The following is a 9,811-nucleotide window of genomic DNA, read 5'->3' on the forward strand; positions in this document are numbered from 1 at the left end:
AATATTAGGCCTATACTATCTTAGGTTTATGGGGTACAGTAGTATTTAAAATTTGGGGTCCAAATATTATAATAGGGGTAATAAAAAATGAGAGGCAATCAGAAGATTACTTTTCTCACAAATAACATAGCGCAGTCTTGTCCTTTCCACATTATGCGTTGGCATGAGCCAGGGTCTTTATGGCGTTCATGGATTTGGGGTCAAATGTCAATAAGGATAATTTCCAGATTAAATATCTTTCTTCACAGGCAAATGATTGGACCCATTTCAAGAACCAGTGACACTCCCACCCAACAAACTGAGGACAAGGATTACATAAGGGTCATTATGGTTATTTTTATTATAATTGTCCATTTGAGCTCGAATTTATTAGGAATGATACTTAGGATCTCCCAAACAGCCCATTACCTTATCTTGTTAAAATTAACTCTATCGATTTGTAACTTTCCCCCCCCCCCCGGGTTTGACGCTTGCGGTAAATTAGCGGTTCAGTAATTCCCCCTCCTTTTTTTTGTATTCTTCTTCCTGATGTTTTCTGTCCTTCTGTGCTTTCTTTGTTTTCCTTTGCTTTGAGTGTGTCCTTTTGGAGCTTGTTTACCAATTTGTGAATGCTTTTATTTTTTTATGTGAATTTGTAAAACCTTTTTTCTGTAATTTTAATGTAAATTTCCTATTATGTCTGATGTGTTTCATGCTTTTTGATGTTATTGATGTTTAGCGTAATTCGCAATTCTTTAATTTAATGGTTTGATGCAATCAATTCAATTATTTAATAATAATAATTATAATAATAATAATTATAATAATAATTACTGTAGCAATCATTTATAATTATATAATAATTATAACAATAACAGATTGCTATAGTATTATTATTTATAATTCTGTAGTTTAATTCTCTTGTTTTTTATCTAAACTATTTTATGTAAATCTTAATATAAATTTCCTATTTTGATGTCACATAATTCGTAATTCAGCCTTTTTGGCTGCCATGTTCTATGGTTTTTATGAATTTTGGAATTTTTAAATTTAAATGTAATACTATTATATATAGATTAAGTTACTCCTCATCCAACAGATCAAAATTCATAATTGAGAATAGGCTAAGGTCAGGGGTCACATACTGTATAGGCCATTAGGGTTGGTTTTTACACATTGTCCATTTCAACTTAAATCTACTAGGAATGATCTTCTAAAAGCGAAATATACTCATCATTCCATAGGGTCAAATTTTATAAGTCAGAGGTCAATTTCACTACTAGAGGAAAATGATTTTGCAAATTTCAATAAAACTTGGGTCATTTAGAACAGTTCAGGCTGAAGTCAGGCATTACATAGGGGTAATTAGAGTACATTTTTCAAAATTCTCCATTTGAGTTCAAAATTCCCATAGGTTAAAGTTCAAAGTTCAGTCATAAATTTTACAATTATTCATGTACACAAATTACTTAAGGATATTCCACAAGGCATTGTGAACATGTTAACTATACTCTGAATTTCATTTTAAAGTCAAAGGTGTCAAAGGTCACAAAATTCCATTAGGGTAAAAACTCAAAATATTGCTGACTGGGTTCATCTTCTATTGAACATGACAAATTATTTAGATGCCTCATTTTGTCTGTATTTTAAAGTTTTATTTATTTCAATGTTTATTGCTTTTATTGTGTTTCCACAAATCCTTTTATTATTGAATGTGTACCGGTATGTTGTTATAATATTGTTATTAATAGGCCTTATTATTTTTATTAATGTTTTTTTCGCATTTTTTACTTCTATTCTTTTAGCCTCATTTTGTCTGTAGTTTAAAGTTTTATTTTATTTGGTTTATTGCCGTATTGGTATATTGCCGTTTTGGTCCATTGCCGTTCTTGTCAAAAAGTGTAGCCGTTTTGGTTTATTACCAGTTTGGTAATTGCCGTTTTGACTAGAAAGCATACTCTTTGACAATACTTTAAAGTAGGCCTAAAGAAAATTGTTGTTGAACTCGGCAAATTCAATATCTTATTTCGGAACAAGATTTCCATACGACAACCAACCATTCATTTATTCATCCATTCATTTATTCATTCATTCATTCATTCATTCATTCATTCATTCATTCATTCATTCATTCATTCATCATTCATTCATTCAATACTCTTATTTCAGAATAAAATTACCACACAACTAAATTACCTTTATAATAATAATAATAATAATAATAATAATAATAATAATAATAATTGATAAACTTACTGAATATGTGGCCATTAAATAGGTTTATTTCGACTTCTTGTACGTTACATCTTCATGGTATACGCCCTCTATACAACGATTTGATATTAAATTCAACTACCCGTGTTTTTACGACCAAGTGAACTGCACTTTGCTCTTGAACACACACGTCGTAAGGTTGTGGACTCTGTGATACTATGTTGGTGTTCCTATAAACAAAAAGTAAATACAATTTCAAATTGTTCAACGATACCAAACTTGAGCATTACAACGCGTAATCGTTGTAAGGATCCAGATTGGGGGATAGCTGCCTTACGCAACCATATACCTCCTTTGGTAATACTTTGTGGAAATCCTTGATTGAACGTTGAATACCTTTACTACGTTACAAGTAAGTACTGTACAAATTACGTGCGTCCGCTTAAAGCACACTTGACACATATGAACTTGATTAATATCAAACAATATTACATTGGTTGATGTCAACAGCTCTAGATATTTGTTAAACAGTTTATCGTCATGATGAACACCAATCTTTTAAAGCGGCGTTCCGCAAACTATAGGCCGCGGCCCAAATTTGGGCCGCGAAACATTTTTGGAAGGCCTCGAAGCCGTCTGAGAAATTGAAAAAAAAAATAATAACAAAGATAAGTTTCAACATAGAGAAAAATTATTAATAAAGGCGCTTAATTGTTACTACAACGAATGCGGAGCTTGTACACGCTGCAAAAATGCCAGATGATGCGTGCTTTTTGAGTTATAAGCGGTTTTTAATCTTACCGCAAATGAAAGGTGTGACAAAAGAAGTGACGGTAGTGGATGAACCGCCCGATGTCTTTCGAAGTTGAGGAGTGACTGAGTGTGCGTGAAAGTTTTTGGAGGAAGGAGAAGGTTATAATGTATGTGTGGCTGAAAAGTCAGTTGTCGGGGAAAACACAAGTGTGGTATTATTTTTTCAAATAAAAATACTATTTAATTTGTATACAATGACATTTTGTCACAGAGAGAACAGATAATGATGACAAACTATTGTGTATACATGGAGTCTTCATTATCAAAACTTCTTTCCTGGTTTTTGGTATTTTAGTCCCTGTCGCGGCTGGGCTGCTGGGCCGCAGCTTGGTGCATGGAATCGTAAATAGGCCGTGAAGTAAAAAGTTTGCGGAACGCTGTTTTAAAGGACGCAAAAGTAGATCTTTACTTTCAGTTTAGCCCCGTAGGCAGGGGGAGTGGGTAGGGTGCAGAGGGTGTGGACGCACCCCCTAAATTCCAAAAGCTTTACTTTTTAAACCTAGTATTTTATTTCACTAAAAGACCGAAGACCCAAAAACGAAGACCCCTATTTTTTTCTTTTTTATTTTGATGATAATACACCAGGCTGTCACAAAATCAAAATTACGACATTTTTTGGGCGTCTCTTTGTGAAATTTACAAGGGTCTTCGTTTTATAGACACCCTATATGGGTGTCTACAAAACGAAGACAGAAGACTCGAAAAACGAAGACCTCCAATTATTTCTCAATTATATTATTGAAAGTATTTTAAAATCATCATTTGCTAAGTTGCTAAGTAGGCCTACCTATTTCATTATTTCATCTGAATAAAATGAGGAATATCAAGAAATACTTAAGGGTCTTCGTTTTATAGACACCCTATATGGGTGTCTACAAAACGAAGACCAAAGACCAGAAATCGTGATGAAAATAGTGTTTTTAAATCACTTCATGCTATGTATATATGGTATTCGTCTTTTTAGCACATTATTGCCTGAATCTGAGTCAATTTAATGATGTACTCTTCCAGTTCCAAAGCGGCAACCAATGTTGTACGTCCACGGCTAGTGGTAGAGCTCGTCTTGGCGCTGCTACCCTCTAAACGAAACTAAGGCTTGGCCTAGCGGTACGCGTATTTTCGGGGCCTACAAAAATCTTGAATATTTTATTCATAAACTTGTTTCATGTTAAAATAAAGAGTAGGAATGTTGTAGAGTGACGCATTCAGTGCTGGAAATTAAGGGTAATTTGGTCGCATTTGCGACCTGATTTTCGTAAATGCGACAGGGAATTTTGATTAGTCGCGCGCAGTGCGACAAGGTCATTTGCTTGCGCGACTAGTTTTTAGCCCGAGTATAAAACGATTTTTTCCTGCCAATTCTGGGAGTGAAACCTTTAGTACTCCACAGACTGTCTTGCATCATGCACACAGCTTGGAGACCCATTCATACATGCAAAGCAAGCTACTGAGTACACACGGATCGTGGAATACCGTTTACAGTACAGTACAGCGTTCCGCGAACTTTTTACTTCACTGCCTACGATTCCAGGCACCATTAAGCGCCAGGGACCAACATACCAAATCTTGGCAAGAATTTTTGATCATGAAGCCTCCATGTATATACCGACTGTGTGCATTGAACATTTGACGACGACGATAATGTCTCCAAATACCCAAACGTAACTTAGGCTACGGGCCTCGCTTGACACTTCACATAAAAGGGCTTGTTAATTAATCTTGCACAGCTTCCTCCTCATCATCATAATCTTCTTCATCATCATAATTATTAATTGTCTATAGCAAAGTAGGGAAAAACTGTGAATTAAAAGTGTATTCAATAATAGACGCCTCATAATGCACGAAGTGTATTTAAAAGAATCTAGAAAACAAAAATTTTCGAATATCTAAAATTTATCTTCCAGCGACAAAACAAACTAGCTCTCTTCTCATGACTCTCCCAATATGGGAACCCACCTGTGCGAAAGCCAGGGTAAACTCTGGATCCGCGCTTGTCATGTATTTAATGCTTAAAAAAGGTATATTTACAGTATATTTATTTATAGAAAATAATGTTGCATACTAGAACTATCAGGAATATATATACAGATAAAGGCTCCCGAGGGGGCATAAAAAAACCGCTTATAACTCAAATAGCACGCATCATCTGGCACTTTTAGCAGCGTGTGCAAACGACGCATTCGCTGTAACAATGAAGCAGCTTTATTTGTTTGGGTTTTTTTTTCAATGTCCAGACGGCTTCGCGGCCCTAAAAAATGTTTCGCGGCCCAAATTTGGGCCGCGGACCATAGTTTGCTGAACGTCTCAGTACAGTATTGCAATTGCGGTTGATTTGCCAATACAATTATACGATGCAAGTACGATGATGATACGGCATTCACCCGAACTTAGCCTTAATTAAAACACTGGTTAAACATTCAAGACGATAGATTGATTAAGTCGTCTTTATGTTATTTTTGTCATAGCTAGGATGTTTGATGTATGTTCGTATAACAACTGTGTACAGACCTCCAAATACGCCTGCAATTTTTTATTGAAAATTTTGAAAACTTTTAAAATACATATTGTGTTGCAAGAGACTTAATAATTTTGGGTGACTTTAATATTGATTTTTTGAAATCCCACTCAAATCGCAACAATCTGCAGGATAAAATGGATCTCTTTCGTCTTACTCAAATGGTGCCTTCTCCAACTCGCACCACTGACGACGGTCAATCTTTGATTGATCTGATCCTGACAACAAATACTTGCCTGCACCAAAACACTTTTGTAATTCAATTTCTTAGCGGTCATGATTTTATTTTTACCTCACTGAAACTTAAACCATATAAAATGAACATGACCAAAGAACATTTCGTAATTTTCGCAATTTTAATGAAGAACAATTTCTACAAGATGTAGATAAACTACCTTGATCAACTATCACACAGATAAGCGATGTTGATAACTATCAACGATAGTACGTTTACTAATGAACAGGAAATAAGTACTGTAATGCTTTTAACGATTTTTTTTTTGTAAATATTCCTTTTAAATTAGACAGTGCACTTGATTCGAATAACATTGATCCTTGTTCTTATATTGACCCACCTTTATCTTCCTTTTCCTTTCATGAGGTTGCAAGTGGGTTTGTTCTTGATCAGCTACTGGGCAAGGACTCTGGAACGTCGACTGGCATCAACTGCCATCCTATCAAACTTTTGAAGCTGGCGGCCCCTGCTATCGCGCCTTATTTGACACACATATGTAACTTGTCTTTAATAAATGGATGTTTCCCCGCCGATCTGAAAGTTGCCAAAGTGGTACCAATCCACAAGGGAGGGTCTAAAAGTGACGTGAACAACTATCGTCCAATATCTGTGCTCCCGATCCTTCCTAAAATTTTCGAAAGTGTCCATATCCAACTTTTTTACTACTAATAAGTTATTGTCTCCTAACCAATCCGGCTTCCGGAAAACCTATTCTACTACTACTGCGCTCATAAATACCTATAATAACTGGCTGGACGGCATGAATGGTGGACGTCCTACTGGGGCAGTTTTTTTTTTATAGATCTACGTAAGGCGTAAAATCCTTCTTGTTAAATTGTCCCGGTATGGTGTACACCCTTCTGCCAACAGTTGGTTTTCCTCTTATCTTCATAACCACACACAAACTGTCAAATTCAAAAGCACCTATTCTGATTTCCGCACTGTTAAGTATGGAATTCCTCAAGGGTCCATTCTGGGCCCGATTTTATTCACTATTTTTATTAACGATTTGGCCCCTGCTACTAAACACAGTACTGTTGACCTCTATGCTGATGACACCTCACTTTATTATTCTCACTCTAACATTGATATTATTAACAACAGGTTATCTGAAGACATAGACACTATCCATACCTGGCTTATTTCTGATAGACTAACTCTTAACATTGACAAAACTGAGGTGATATTAATTGGCACACCTCAGCGTCTAAATAAAGAAATTGACGTGCCTTTTGCTGGCAAACGGATTAAAAAAGTTACTATGCACAAGCACCTTGGTGTTTATATTGACAATAGGCTTGACTGGCATTCACATGTCAGCAAACGTAGCTCCAAACTTGCACATAAAATTCACATTTTAGCTAGAATAAGAAAATTTATTGACTCTCGCACAGCACTCTTATTCTATAATACACTAATTCTCCCACATATTGACTACGGTGCCCTCTTGTGGGGTACAAGCAGCTTGCATAACACCGACAAAATTGAGAAATTGCAAAATCGGGTCATGAGAATCATAATTAAAGCACCTCCACGCACTTCAACCAACAAACTTCTATCCACACTCAACTTAATGTGTGTATCTCAAAGATCGGCTGCCTTACCTTTAACGTTATCAACAAATTTGCTCCTAGTTACCTTGTGGAGAAAATTTCTAGAGTCCCTGCCCGAGCTATAAGAACGCGAGCTTCAGCCAGAGATGACTTAGCTTGTCCCAAAGTCAATTTGGAATGTTTTAAACGTGCATTTAGTTATCTTTGTCCTAATTTTTATAATAATTTACCAATTGAGCTCCGGGACTGCAAAATAGAAAATACATTTACACTTAAGTTAAAACGATATATTTTAAACTCTTAGCGGTTGTTTATTGCTGTTTTATTGAGATATTCTTATTATTACATTGTTTGATTTTATTCTATATTGATACTATATTATATTATATTAGGCATTATAAATTTAACTTCTATTTTGAATTATATTTTTATGTAAGTCAATTTAATACTGTTAAGACTTGTTAAGAGGATTGTACGTTGTTGTTATTATTATTATTATTATTATTATTATTATTATTATTATTATTATTATTATTATTATGTTGTAATGATGTTGTTTGTACTGTTTTTAAATTTTATTAAAGAGGGCCCCTTGGATATCAGTTAACCTACTGGACTAAACTGGAAGTGTTACCCTCTTTAAAGATGGTTGAAATAAAAATACAAAATGAAAATTTGATCCCCGGACCCCATATAAACTGTAATGCTGGAATTTTCCAGCACTAACAGGGTCGTTATAACCCCCTGGTTACAACTTACATTATAGGCTACTGATGTATTGATTTAAATAAATTTAAATCGATATCAGTTGTAAAGCATGATGATAGACAATTCGATTATGTAACTTGTAGCATGACTGATATTAAACATACTGTAACTAGTATTACCACGGAGTGGCATTGAAGAAAAGAACGGATCGTACGCCAGAAAAGTCCACTTCGCTATTATCCAATTCATTGTACCAGAGTCAGTGACGCGTGAACAGTGCAGCAACGAGTGGGAAATCCCCTTGACAACAAACAATATATTTACAACCAAGCGGTATTTTAAATAAACCTATGCCGCATGCGGTCAAAACAACACTGTTTTTCAGTAGTAGTGGTAATAATAATAATAAAAATAATAATAATAACTAGAAATTGCAAATTGCAAGTGAAGTGCTGCGAAGTAAAACTGCATAAAATGTTCTTCGAACAAAATTATTTATGCGAGTCAAGTGAAAATAATGAATAATAAAAATATAACAAATAATATGAGCACGAAGATATAATATGAGACACGACCGATTGTCTATATTAGAACAGCGTTGGTACCGTGTACAATAGTGTTTTGCTGCAGTGACATCTCGCTGCTGGCGACTCGCTGCTGCTGGCCGATGACTCGTTGCTGGCGAATCGATCTGCGCATGTGTATCAAATGGTATTTATTTCCGAAAACACTATGCCAGTCTACAACAAGCGTCGCCTAAATGTAATTTTTATTTATTTATTTATTTTCGTCGCCTAAATGTAATTTTTATTTATTTTTTTTTTTTTTTTTTTTTTGCTGTCAAGAATATGAATTGGCTGCTTCGCAGCAATAATAATAATAATAATAATAATAATAATAACATTATTATTATTATTAATAATAACAATAATGATAATAATAAAAAAAAATAATAATAATAATAAATCAATCAATCAATCAATCAACCAATCAATCAATCAAAGTGACATTTATTTCACCATGAGCAACAGAAAAAAAAATAATAATAATAATAATATTTCCCAAAACCATTCTTATTCTTCCTTTAATAAAATACTTTCCAAAAACCGGATCTCCCTTTTCCAAATTCCGGACGTTTTATTCGGTCCGGAACATAAAAATCAACATCTGCAAGCCGAAAAACAATTAATAAACAACAATTTCCAGACGAAATAACGCAATAATCAACACACTGTGAATAAAACGTCGTGCAGCCAGCTCAGTCCCAATATCGATGCTATAGAGATCTATTGATTAAAACCATAGACCAGTAGGCCTAAACGTTAATGTTAGATCATGGAGGAATTTTTTTATTTATTTTATTTTATTTTTTTTTTATTTAAAACATCTTTAGGCAGGATAACATATACAGGCGAGATCTTACCGCTGTTTTACTATATGGTCCGGCAAACACATATTACAATAACAACAACAAAAGTAACCAGCACAGTACAACAACAAAAACAACAGTTAAAACTTTGGTGGAAAACTATCCCCCGCCAACCAGTTACTTCTGAGTCAAGGTTTCGGGGCCAGGAATTACGGCTCAAGGTTATGCTTAACTACAACCTAACTACAATATGGTAAAAACTATCCCCCGCCGGACACCAACCCGGTGTTTCTGAGTCAATGTTTCGGGGCCGGGATTACCAGGTAGGACAAATACTGTACAATTACTTAAATAAGCCTAGATAAAAATGGTAGAAACTATCCCCCGCCGGACACCATCCCGGTATTTCTGAGTCAAGGTTTCGG

The 9,811-nt window shown here is 34.9% G+C and overlaps 1 protein-coding gene across 1 annotated transcript in view; it reads left to right on the forward strand.

Annotated features, from left to right (window-relative positions):
• The first annotated feature begins 2,339 nt into the window (after nucleotides 1-2,339).
• The window catches only part of LOC117119555 (cytoglobin-like), a 30,338-nt gene continuing 22,866 nt past the window's right edge, over nucleotides 2,340-9,811 (forward strand). The window contains exon 1 of the mRNA XM_033264379.1: nucleotides 2,340-2,605. The gene's annotated coding sequence lies outside the window, so the exon portion shown is untranslated. The remainder of the gene's footprint in view (nucleotides 2,606-9,811) is intronic.

The sequence above is a fragment of the Anneissia japonica genome, unplaced genomic scaffold, assembly GCF_011630105.1.
Source record: "Anneissia japonica isolate Jap-2015-1 unplaced genomic scaffold, ASM1163010v1 scaffold7447_len134812_cov206, whole genome shotgun sequence".
Classification (NCBI taxonomy): domain Eukaryota; kingdom Metazoa; phylum Echinodermata; class Crinoidea; order Comatulida; family Comatulidae; genus Anneissia; species Anneissia japonica.